This window comes from Phaenicophaeus curvirostris, chromosome 2 (genome assembly GCF_032191515.1).
Source record: "Phaenicophaeus curvirostris isolate KB17595 chromosome 2, BPBGC_Pcur_1.0, whole genome shotgun sequence".
Taxonomy (NCBI): Eukaryota; Metazoa; Chordata; class Aves; order Cuculiformes; family Cuculidae; genus Phaenicophaeus; species Phaenicophaeus curvirostris.
In genome coordinates this window covers 112,857,341-112,870,699 of record NC_091393.1, presented here as the reverse complement: position 1 = coordinate 112,870,699, position 13,359 = coordinate 112,857,341, and positions in this window count along the sequence as shown.

Genomic DNA, 13,359 nt, shown 5'->3' with positions numbered 1-13,359 from the left:
TAATCTAGAATAGTAGAAAATGAATTCGATCTAATTGTTTAACAAAGTTTACAATTTTAGGTAGAAATTCCTTTTTTTCTATGTTAAACAGAGCATTAAATAGGCCAGAGTTCTTACTTAGGCCTACGGAAACATATGCCAAATTCTTTAAAGACTTCTATAAATTTAATTCAAACCTTTTCCTAGTAGCATCTTCAAATCATACCTTATAATTTCAGCTTGCCATAATGGCTTCAAGAGAATGGGGTGACTAAGCAGGAAGGATTCAGCTGTAGCTATTTCCATGTCATCAGGACCCAGCAGCTCATTTCAGGTCTGGACTTGGCTCAGAGCTTCCTCACATTTTCTCCTTACTTGTCCAGTGGTGGCTTTCCTGTTCCATCTTTATGCTGGGAAGGCTGGGCATGCATGGAAGAAAACAAAGGGATTTGTGTGGTGACTAACTTTGCAGCAACAGAGTTTAGGGGGTTTTTTTGGTTTGTTTTTTTTTTTTTTTAAAGTATATTACTGTTGGCATAACTGATCAAGTTTGGATTTAGAAGATACTCTTTGAATTTCTAATGTGTTATATAAGGTAGGTGCATTGCCTGTTGGCTCATCTCTCATGGTAAACATATTTCTACTGTGTTTGATCATAACTGAATCCTATTTATGCAGTTCATGTATATTGACCTTTAGAGAGCCTACAAGTTAAAATTTCATTGATTTTCTGATACAGGCATTCAGTGGTCTTTTCTGAGCTCATTTCTGCTTGCCTTATGAGTTAATGACATCTCATGGATGTGCTCTTATCCTCTTTGTATTTTGAAAAGACTGCCTCATCTTGCAAGTCAATAATAAATGGTGTCACTTACTCTACAGTGAATGCTAAAGCCTTGGTTGTTGCCCCTCAAAATTATGCTAAAGTGCATAAAATTATTATAGTGCTTGTGTGGGCTGTAAAAAGAGTGTCACATTTTACTAGTTCAAGAGTAACTCAAACATACATCAGTTGTGGAAAGAATATTCTTGCAGACACAGGTCCCAACTACAGAAATAGAACTTTACACATCTGATAGTTCTTGGCACCAGGTATTTACTCCACCTATATTTGAAAATATTAGCCTGATGATTTCTGTAGCATTGGATTGCTATTAACTTTCCAAGCATTTCCTGCATTCTTAGTCTTATATTCCTCTTTTTTTTTATTATATCTGTATTTTTTTTCCTGCAGCACATGGTAATGTCACTCCAGCAAGTTATATGAGTTGAGTCTTTCTTGGTTTATATAATATATGAAGCTCAAATTAAGAACAAACCATACATATGATTTCTGGCAGTTTATATTAATAGTTTTCTAGCTCTAATCAAAGTTAAGCAAGAAATCTTAAATCATGTTTTTGTCTAGCTAATCAAACATAGTTCATAATCTTCTGGCTTTTTATTTGCAGCTCATATCACAGGAAAATCAAAATTTCTCATCAGTCAGTATAGTAGCGTAACAGTACTAATGAATTTCTGTGTTCCCATTGCAAACAAATTTGAGGCAGGGGTGGGAAAAGATGTTCATAGATACCAGGAATTTTAAAATTAAATTACTTAAAAATGCATTTTTTGCTTCAAAAGTAATAATTTTCCTTTTCTATCCTATAGTTTCTTGTTTCTAAGGTATTTTCATATCATTAACAATCTTCTTCTCCGTGCTTTAGCAAAAAGAGTCTTTTCTGCTCTACATTGAAATACTATTTTTTAAATAGATTATGCTGCTTAAATCCACAGAGGCTTACTGAGTTTTGCTGTACTCATATATGCAGGCTTCCAACTGTACAAATAAAAAGAATTGCAAATAAAAGGGGAAGTTTTTTATATTTCTGTAATTTATGATTACCTATCTGCATTTCCAGTATCAAAACTACCTCCAGAGTATCTTACTTTCTAGGAAAGCCCAAACGCATTGCTTCACATGGAGTTTATTCTTAAAACAAAACTCATTTGCATTCTGCACTGCAGGGAGTTACTTGCAAACTTCTACACAGCAAGGTGGAAACAGACTAGTGATAACAAACTATGAATTATACAAAGATGTAATGCAATTCACAGAATCAGCCCAAAGCCTAAGTGCTTATCAGGTACTTACATTTGCACAAAGCTTCTTTTGATTATAAAAAGTAGGCTATGCAATGCATTTGTTTTATCAACAGCTTTAATTTAAGAAGTGGGGGTGAAATAGCATGAAAACTAGACTTTGCCTGTGAAGGTGTAGTAAGAAGGAGGGCTAGAAGACAGCCATATTCAGCCAGACTTCAATAGGCTCATGTCCTCGCTCTATTGACCAGTGATAGGATACAAGGAAATGGCATGAAGCTGCATCAGAGGAAATTCAGATTGGGCATTAGGAAAAGGTTCTTCACTGAGAAGATGGTCAGTCACCGCAACAGGCTCCCCGGGGAAGCAGTCACAGCAGGGAAGTCTGTCATATTTCAAGGAGTATCTGGATGATGTTCTTTCTCATACAATTCAGTTTTAGGCAGCCCTGTGAGGAGCAAGGAGTTGGACTTGATCATGCTTACGGGTCCTTTCCAACTTGAGATATTCTATGATTCCATGAAAGAAGTCTTCATTCTGAATTTTATTCACAGAGCTGGGAGAATTTTTCTAAAATGCAGTTCAAGCAGCTCCTTCAGCAAAAATTGTGCCTTTTCTAGTTCATCTAACTTTTATCTGGTTCATGTTTTCCAAACTGTTTTTGTTAAATCCCAATATCTTCCAGTGAAAAATAAGTTGGTGGTGTTGCACCTTTGACAGATCCATCAGAAACAGAAAAAAAGCCTTCCAGAAATTCACAAATTCTAAAGTGAAAAAAAAAAAAAAATCAGAACCTGTTTAGACTTGTGGCTTTACCCCTCCAAGTTAATAATATGATCATAGAAAAATTTCAAGTGGAAGGGCACTCAGAAGACCATATAGTCTAACCTTCTTCTCAAAATCAGAAGAGGTTGCTCAGGGCTCTACTCAGTCACATGTAAAAACCCTAAAGATGTGGATCCCATTTGGGTAACCTGTACCACTACACAACCAAGATCCCTCAGAATCTGAGACATCCATGCCCTCCAGCACATCAGCTGTTCCCATTCGATTTCATGCCATCTACAAACTTAATACAGTCCACTATCCAGGTTTTTGATGAGGATGTTAAAGAGCATTGACTCTGAAATTAGCTTATAAGGAACATTACTCACAGCTGGCCGCCAGCTACACTTTGATCCATTAAATACTACCTCCAAGCTGATAATCCAAACAGTTTTTCACACACACAGAGTTGTCCTTCCAGTAAATACTACAGAAGTTGAAGTCCACCAAGTTATCTGGGTCTGCGTTATTAGATTCCTTCCAATTGTTTAAAGAAGATTTAGCCATCCATCTGTTTTTGACTGGGTGGTCAGCAGCAGACACTTACCTCAGTAGGGGTGCCCATTATGGCCCTCTTTTTGTCAATGCCTTTGATTTTGACCCATAAGTTCTTGATGGGTTTATTGACTGGTCCATAAGCAACTCTGCACGGAGGTTTTGCGTAAACTCTCCTTCCCTGCTCCTCTGTTTAAAGAGCTTATTTTCATCCAGCAGCACTCTAATGTTGATAGAAAGAAATAATAAAACTATTCGATAGTTTTAAATTTGTTCATTTCTTGAATAAACCATTATTTTAAAAGTGGCTATTTCATTAAGAAATTTTTGAAATAAAGTCATTGTTCTAATGGTAGAATTAATTCAGAGCTTAGAACATGAAGAACTGATGGGAAGCCAGGTGGACAAGGTGTAAGAATAAAATGCAGAGGCATATCTTATAATTTTCTTATCAGACTTAACACTTATTCTGTCAGGTTGTATCTGAGTAACAGAAGGAGTTTTCAGAAGTGGCATGGAAGTTACCAAAACCAGAAGTCTTGATTTAAACCATAGTCACTTATGTTGCCCTTGAAGGACACTAGAGGAGAAACCCACAGTCAATTCTAGAAATTCAGAGGTAAAATCTTACAAAGAATTTCAACAGTAGAAACCTTATTTGGCTTGCTCCACATGTTCTTAGGTTCTTAGAGGTAGCTCATAGTGTTCATAAATTCATTAGTTACAGATATGCAAACCTGAAGTCTGTCTTCTGTTTTTAATAGTTGATTAATACTTTTTTATTGTCATTAAACTGATACTTGGAAAGTGTTGGAGTAATATGACTGGAAATCTTTCTCTTAAAGAAAAATTTGTTTTATGGTTAAAATTCAAATGCTACTTCTTATTGACAGATGAGCATATGTTGTAAAAATCTTGGAGGAATGATTCCTTTAGGGTAGGTAGTTGCTGGAGAAAATTGGCTTATGCTGTTAAATAAAATCAGGGAAGAAAAAAGCTAATATAACTGTTGATTCAACAGAACAATAAGTGCGGCAAATGGGAAAAAAACTGAAACTACTTAAATCAAAGGGCAATTCTGTCACAAGAAAAAAAGATTTTAAACTGGCCAAGAGGGACGAAATGCTTCAAAACCCTCAAAGCAGAGTGGTCCAACACATTCATCTAATAGAAACAGCAGAGACCAAAATCCTGAATTTCAAGAACAGAATTTGACCCTCTCTATAAAAGAACAAAGGACAGCATTACCTTTTGTGACCTAGGAAATTTCAATAATTTCTGCTCGAAAGATATAGATAGGAATTTGATGTATAAAGTTAATCCAGAAAAGCTACTAGTACTTCTTGGTCACTAGTAAATTTACACAAAATATAGACAATAATGATGCTAAATGAATATAGCCCTGTCTAATTGTTTAATGCTAATGAAACCATTGTGAAGTTGTTATTTGGGATAGCTGGCTTGAGGATAACCAGGGGATCTAAATCTGGCTTTTCTTCATCTCAGAACTTTTGCTAAAAAAATGTCAATTTTTGATTGAAAACCTGGAGTTCAAAAATCACTTAAGGATCAGCTAATCAAAAAACATGCATGGGATGTTTGCTTATTTTTGTTCATCTATTTATCTGTATCAATTTCTCTAATGAGATGAAAATATTTTGATGGGATTTATGTTTTATTTTGTGTCTTCAGGAAAACAACATTACAAATTATGTGAAAATGGTTCTGGGAAGAAAGCAGAGAAATAGAAATATTTTTTAAAATACAGAAAAATTGTAATATTTTCCTCCAAAAACATAGTGCTAGCCTATGAATATGTAAATACATCAAAAGAGTACTAAATGTACAAAATACAAAGAAAAACATCATAGGCTTTACTGTTTTAAACCACAACATAGATGCATCAATGTTCTCTCTGCCAATTATTTAGAAAGCATATGAATTGGTTATTTTCCTTCTCTTTGGCATCCTGACAGCCTCCATTCCCTTCCATCATGGCTGCAATTTCTTGCTGCAACTGACGTGCAATACATAACTGAGAGAAGATGACTATTCATTATCATATCTTTCTTCAGATGGAGGTGAGTTTACTGCAGCTTGAAGTAAGATTAACCAGGTAGTGAACTTGCGTTTTCCCATTACGTTTATCTTTCTGAAGATTGAGAAAATCTTAGAAAGGTGGCCTAGAAGAAGATTCTAGTAAAAACAGTAATAAAAAAAATGTCATTGTAAAGGTCTATGGGCACATGGAACCAAGTGAAGTTTTAAGATCTGTCTGTTTATGACTAAAGTGAACTGTGGCTAAGTTACACAATAATGTGATTCCAATGAGCTTGCTGCTGAAAACAACATAGTCAGTGGTTACAAGAAACTTCAGCTAAAACAAAGCATTTCAACCTACTTTTTGTGTGCTCCTACATTGTTTCTGCTGGTAATCAGTGACTTTCTGGCAAAAGATGTTGGTAAAAACACGTAGCAGCCATGCAGCATATCAGATGCTCTGGGTCATTTTTTACTGCTGTACCTCCACTGTCACAAAACTGTTACTGAAGCCTGCAGGCACTAACACAGTGCAGAAGAAGGGTGCATCTTTCTATAAGCTCAGAAGTGACTTGTGCCTAATGGCGTTACATGCTGGAAAATAATACCATTTGCTGAAAAAAGGAAATATGCCAGTTCTGTTGGCAGACAGAGATCCAGATGTAACTTGCTGGACACTCCCATTTTTTTTTTTTCCCCCACAAGTTGAGCGCTGTGCATTTTATCCACAGAAAATATGAATCCGTTACACAACATAGTTTCTACCTAGAATGGTAGCAGCTAATTCGTCCATCTCACAGACTCCCTTGGGCAAAATAAGGTGGCATCTAACACTTTTAAGAAAAGTGGAAAAAAAGTTAAAACATGTTCATTAATAATTAATACAGACAGAGAGGAAAGATTAACAGTGGGAAATGGAAAACCATTTCCTTTTGAATATAGATAACGGATGACCATTGCACTGCTAATGAACAGTCTTGCATACATGGAACAACATCTACTTATTTGCTTAAGTACTCAAATTACTTTAAGGTATTTATGTTATTTTAGTAACACCTTCTAAATTCACGGTACAAGATGACTGAAAAGGACCTCTTGGACCATGGAAACTATGCCCTGTTACCTGAGGGAACTATTGTGAGTAATCCTTTCATGAAGTGATCAAAGTCCTCTAAAAACTTATTTTGTTTTTGTTATTTTGATTTGGGGGAGTTTTCTCTACAATTGCTACTGGACAGCTGTTCCAGAACCTTATTCCTTTGATGCAGTAGGAAAGTTTTCAGCATAATTTATTTCTAGCCATCTATTCGTGTGCCAACACTCTTAGCATAAAATCCCTCTTTCCTCCTCCTTGTACTCACTGCATTGACGTGTTTGGAGAAACAACAATCTTGGATGTTTTTCCCAGATCAGCCACAGTAAGATGTTCTAATGTTACATCTTGATAGACCTTCCTTGTGCCTTTTCTATTTTGCACCCTGAAGAGCTAGATCTGTACCCCATGACCCAGTCACTGTCGCCTTCTGCTACCTCGTAGAACAGCATTTTATGAAATCTTCTTACCAGGGTTGAAATACCATAGGGATGTTCCTGCAGAATCCTGAAATGAGGTTCTGGTTTCTTGGATTTCCCAGCTTCATCATTTCACAGCTCTGATTTTTTATTACCTTTTCACAGTGTCCTAGTAGTCCCTTCCTTTGATTCCATAACAAGTATGATATCAGACATAAAGAATTTGCTTCATTTCAGCACAGATTGACAACTTCTTTTTTATACTTACTGCATCAAAAAAAATCTTTCTTTCTATGGTACAAAGAGCTGCCCATCTTCAACTGGAGGGTGAGGAGGACACTTTTGTCCAGGAAACTCCATAGCCAGCTGGTGGCTGTACTCACTTACAAGGACTTCAAACCCACTCAAGTTGAAGAGGACATAGATGTTAAATGTCCCAGTTTTGTAGGAAGGATATTGATCTCTAGGCTGCTGAGCAAAAGGCCACACGTTGATATTTCTTCACATGAAGAAAGTCTAGGGGTGTTTTCAGGCTCCAAATCTTATGTTCAAAGATATCCTTCAATCCAAGGAATGGAAGTGAGTATGTCTAAGAGGCAGATTTCAGTCACATCCTTCCCTTCAGCAATTTCTATTAGGTGGTGGATATGTTCTAGCATCCAACATACAGTCTGTGTTGTGTATGGGACTCTACCTTCCTTAGCTTGCCTGTATAGAACCAGTGTGACCATATTAACCCTGGAAGTTCAGAGCCGGGCACAGAGGTCATTGGCACCATAATACCCTGCAAACCATTATGTTGAATGCTTAAATATTTGTGGTAAAAATGGTAGAATATAGCTTCTCAGAATGAAGCTCAATGCTTTTTGCTACCACCTAGCAGAAACTTTTCCCTATTTTTCCCTGTTCTTGCATGGCAAACAAGATTTACAAGTCCTGCCTATCCTGCAGCATGTTCTGTTCTGATTGATAATAGCACATAAAAAAATGTTTGCCAGGTTGTCCATCTCATTCTTCCTCTGCTTTCACAAATACCATAGTTCGTGTGTGATTTCCAGTTGAATCATCATGAAACAATGTAGAAATAGGAATGTTGCCAATTTTAATATTATTTGTATACTACATGAGGGTTTTGAGTTATATTTTTCTAATGAAATATTCAGTGTAGTTCCTCTTAGAAGACATTCTGGTAGTAGGCTTAACATGCACTGGTGTTTCTTTCAGTGGAGTCAGAAATATGCTCTCCTTAAGAGAAGAAAGTGTTTTATGACCTTCCTGCCCATTTATCTTCTTTTTGCTCTTAATGCTAAATGAGGAAACTTCGAAAGTGTTCATTTATCTGTTGTTGAAATAAGCTAAAGGTCAAAATTTTGTTTCTATGTACAAAAGTCCTAATTGTGACATTTTAGTGAAAGCTACCACAACCATTATGAGAATCCCTAGACAAAGACACTGTGCTGCATACTCTGAGATGCAGCAGCTTGCTATAAATTACAAGTGAGCCAGATCCTCAGCTGGTGTAAACCGCCAGGGCTCCACTAGTAGAGAGAGTAGAACTTACACCAGCTGAGGATCTGGGGTTTGATTGTTATATGGTAAGGGCAGTGCCTATTTGACATGCAAGTATGAGCTATCAGATTTGTCCTAAGGGAGGTTCATGCACTTTCTTTGTTTTCCACTGCCAAATTCCTTTGACATTCTAATTTGGGTCCCTGAGATAATTTATAATATAAATACTGCTGAAGATAAGGGAGCTTTGATTCCATTTTATATGTATGGCTCCTTCTTGGGGATAATTTAATTTCTAAAGTAGTAATAATGACATCTACAATAATGATGCTTTCAGGGAATATAGCCTATGATAAATTGTCACCCGATGAGCATGGTATTAGATCATTCTTCCAGATTATGCAGTGTTCCTTTAAGACTGGAGGAAACTGAGATGTAAGCGAATGAAACTGCATTCTGCAATATTCAATTTATATATCTAAAGCAACATCTCAAAAAAGTAGACTCAGAGGCAAATCTTTTTTCCAAAATCCAAACTGGTCTCCCCTGAACTGATCACAAAAATTGTTAGGTTTTCTTGATATTTATGTTTATATTCTATATTTGTATCTCCATAAAGAAGTGGTGCTTGGAAGCTCTTGCAGAAAGAAGCTTTTGCTGCGACATAGATGCAAAGGAACAAAGTAAAACCAACTGTCATGAAGAACTTACTGCTGAAATTGCTGAGGAAGAAAAAGAGACCTTCACTATGGAAACAGGGTATAGACAGATTAAACGACTTGCTCCAGGTCATTCCTGAATAACTGTTCAATGGCTTAAGCAGCAGACCATTCTTTTGTTCCATTTTTGGTCAGGTATTTGTAAAATGAAGTTGTATCTTTCATTGGCTTTTTCTATTTTTTTTTCAAGCAATCTACACAAAACCAGAAAAGCTGAATATTTTCAGAAGTACCTACATTAGGGTTCTAAAACGAGACAGGTTTGAAAGGACTCAATTTGCAAAAAAAAAGTGTTCAAGTGGCTTTCCAGCTCTTTTCAACCAATATCTCCTCTTTGAGAATAAAAACCCCTTTGTCTAATTGTTGTCCAAACCCAGAGGTAGATAAATGCTAACAGCACTTCAATTTACAACACGATCTAACTTCCTTGGAATTGTACTTTGTATATACTCAGAAATATTTTAACACATCAGTTTGAGTAGCTGACAGGGCTGGCACTTGTGTCTTTTCAGAGGCTAGAAAGAAAATAATTCTTTAGTTGAAGTTTAAGAAACTCTTAGTATGGAGACATTCTCAGAGCACACTAAGATGCAAACTAAGAAAAAGTAGTGGTGGCCAACCCTTAAATTTCTACTGGGAAAATAAGTATTTGATTTTTTACTCCAGATTTTGAGACTATCTCAGAATGTTTGAATCCACACTTCTTATCCTTGACTGCAAAATTACAGATAAAAAACTGGTCTTTCCTTTTAATGAAGTACCCCGATTTCCTCCCATGAGAAACCTTTATTTTGGTGGTTATGTCACTATGCTAGTAGAAAAATACAAGACAGAAGTCTAAGAAAGTGATAGAAACTAGAGTTTCTTGGTGGATGGGGATGGTCCAGTCTCTAAAATACTATATTGTGCAGGCATAGTTTACTTTATTTTGAAAGGAAAAGCAGTACAAATTGCATGAAATAAGAATTCTTAATATATCTTTTGGAACACCTTTCTGCACTTTATGTCTCCCAAGTGGATGGATGCATATAACCTCTTAGCAGAGAGGAACCTTGTATCCGTGGCTAGAGCTAAATGGTAGTATGAAAATTTTGTGTGGCTCCTCTTAAAATCTGTATCTTTTTAGATAGCCTTTGTGTAGGTTTTGTGCTGTATGGGGAAATTAATGGTGTAAAGTGTCCTAAATTCCACTTTGGGAGCTGGTGCCCCAAAAAATCCAGTGCAGTCTTTTACTGAATTGCATCCCAAGGACCACTCCCTACTGCTGACTTCTTAAATCTGGGTCAGGTTTCATGCAAGGGGACCTTTAGTGGCCAGCTGAATCATCTTACGCTGAATGAATATTTTCTTTATTTGCAAAACAGGTGTGACATCTATAAAGTACTGGGGGAACAGCTGGTAAAACACACAGGTCAAGTGAAGATACCGTGGTAGTTTTTATCCAAGGACAATGGCCAGACAGCAGTGCTTGTACTTGCTTGGTTTCTACGGGAATGTGCTGGTGAACTCCAATGAGATACGCAGTAGCACACAGTCACACATCATCCCACATTAAAGGTTCTCCTGCCAAATTGCAGAGGAGACAGGCAGTCTTTTGTGTTAGTACCCAAAACCAGGCAAAGAACTTTCTCACTCACTATAGCAACTGTCACTGCAAGAGTGATGACAGTGGGAACTAAACCGCCACAAGTGAAACTCCTCTGGAAGGAAAGCAGCATTCCTAGCATACTTCCAGTGCCTCAGGACATCCAGGAAAAAGATCTTTTATCTCAATCTTTCTCCCTCTGGCTACAGCACTAGCTACACTCTTCAGCTAAGTCCTCTCCTTGTCCACACATCAGTTTTGACAACTTGATGCTCTCTACTCCCTCTCCTTGCTCTCCAGCAAACATTTTAGGAAAGCTTACCCTAGTTTGAAAGAATTCTGAAAAAAAAAATAATTAAAATTCAATATTAAAGAATACATGCCTGCCTCAGCGCACAGAAACAGCCCTTTGAATGTCTGAAGGATGCTCTTCTTTTTGAATACAGTTTTGTTGATTGTGTGGCAGTAATGAAAATGTTGAAACAAGGGGAGGGTATGTCTCCCTTCCATCCTTCCTTCTGTACTTTCTCCATCCTACACTGCAGTCCTGCTCCAAGCTTTAAGGTCCAAATCATTGAAAGTTTTTATATAACCAAAGATGATTTGAAAATTTCATTCAGTGCTTGCTTCTTCTTCAGATCTATGTCTAAAAGGTAGTAAGTGCAATGGCAGTTACTTAAATAAAAGTCTCTTAAAAATGTACAATTGCACACAGACAAACTTTATGGAGAAATTGCTTGGTTTGTGTGGGTTTTTTTAAAACCAGTTTAAGAGCATAGTCCTTGGGTCTCATTTTGGCATGCAATGCAATCCTTGTGCAGTGCCCTGAAAGTACAAGGAGATGTGAAGGGAGAACCTTAAGTAGGTTGAAACCCGTATGAAAATATCTTTGATGCCCTCCTGTGATGAGAAACCTAGTGTAGGCAAGGCTCAGATCATAGAATCATAGTATAACCAGCTTGGAAGAGACCCACCGGATCATCAAGTCCAACCATTCCTATCAAACACTAAATCATGCCCCTTAGCACCTCATCCACCCATGCCTTAAACACCTCCAGGGAAGGTGACTCAACCACCTCCCTGGGCAGCCTGTTCCAGTGCCCAATGACCCTTTCTGTGAAGAATTTTTTCCTAATGTCCAGCCTAAACCTCCCCTGGTGGAGCTTGAGGCCATTCCCTCTTGTCCTGTACCCTGTCACTTGGGAGAAGAGGCCAGCACCCTCCTCTCTACAACCTCCTTTCAGGTAGTTGTAGAGAGCAATGAGGTCTCCCCTCAGATCTAGTGTAGCCTGACGGCACTGAGTGAAAAAGAAAACCTTTAATTTCCCTCATCTTTAGTTGGTGTGGAGAATGGCTCTTGAATTACCAGAGCTAACCACTTCAACATTACACTAGCGCTTCAGCGAGGTACTGATAGGATGGGCATCAAAGTCCTAGTGATGTATTTAGGTGTTCCTTAACTACATAAATAAACTTGAGGTCCCCATTGTTTTCTGATTCTTGTTCATTCTTTTCAGCCTAGGTCTTTGCAAGATACTCTTGTGCTTCTATATTGTGTCTCTCAAGCATCAATGATAAAATTTCCTGTATACATCTTTAGACAGTAGCAATATGCATATAATAATCAAAAAAATAAACAGAGCAAAGATTAAGTGGCAATCTTGGTTTGAAACTCTATTCTTTACTACTTCTTCTCACATCACCTCATTTTTTGCCTTTATCTTTCACCTGTGGAAACCATTACTGAACATAATTGTCCTTGACTGATTAATACTGTATCCAAGCACCTCCTATCACATAGGGATCTCTATCTCTACCTTGATGTCTCTCCTGAAATTCATCACAATATCAGGTAATTGAGTGTAGAAAGTCAAGATACTACAGCTTTTCCACTGAAAAGTTACCCACTGCATACTCCTTGTAATGCTTGGCAGGGCTGATGTTGATAGAATAGGCTGTGAATTATGCTTGGCTGAGAGAAAATAGGAGATTTAATTAGGTTAGAAAGTTTCTGGAAATAACCCTACTTGTGTAGCAAAGGAGTTAAAGAGAAACTCAAAAGAGCACAACTATAAAATATTACATCAGCTTTTGAATCACGTCTGCACGTTTTCAACCCTTTTAGTTGGCGAACTGGTGTTAAAATTGAACTAATTTTGCAAAGGTTTAATTTAACTCAGCTTTTGACTTTAATGTTTGGGCAAATAGTCCTTAGAGACTTTCCTTTTTGTTCAGGATGTGATGGTCTAGCACATGAATAAGTCTGTAAGTAAGGTCAACTACCTTATAAACTTGCTCTTCCTCAGTTGTTCTAAGGTAAATTACTTTCTACATACTCTTCCTTACAGCCAATTCAAAGAAGTTTATGTTTTGATGAAAATATAATAAGCTGTATCATATTTCCTTAGAGTAAGTCTGCAAATGGACAGCTAATAAAAGAGAAAAGTCCCTTGTAATCCACCCTTGTGATATTGTAATAGTTTGTTTGTGGATCCAGTATTTTCTATTGACCTCTGAGGGTTTTAAGTAAATGTTTCTCGTGTCTGATCTTTTTGTGTATGAAACAAGGAAGATAAATTCAACTCTTTTTCAGTAAATGACCAGGAATTC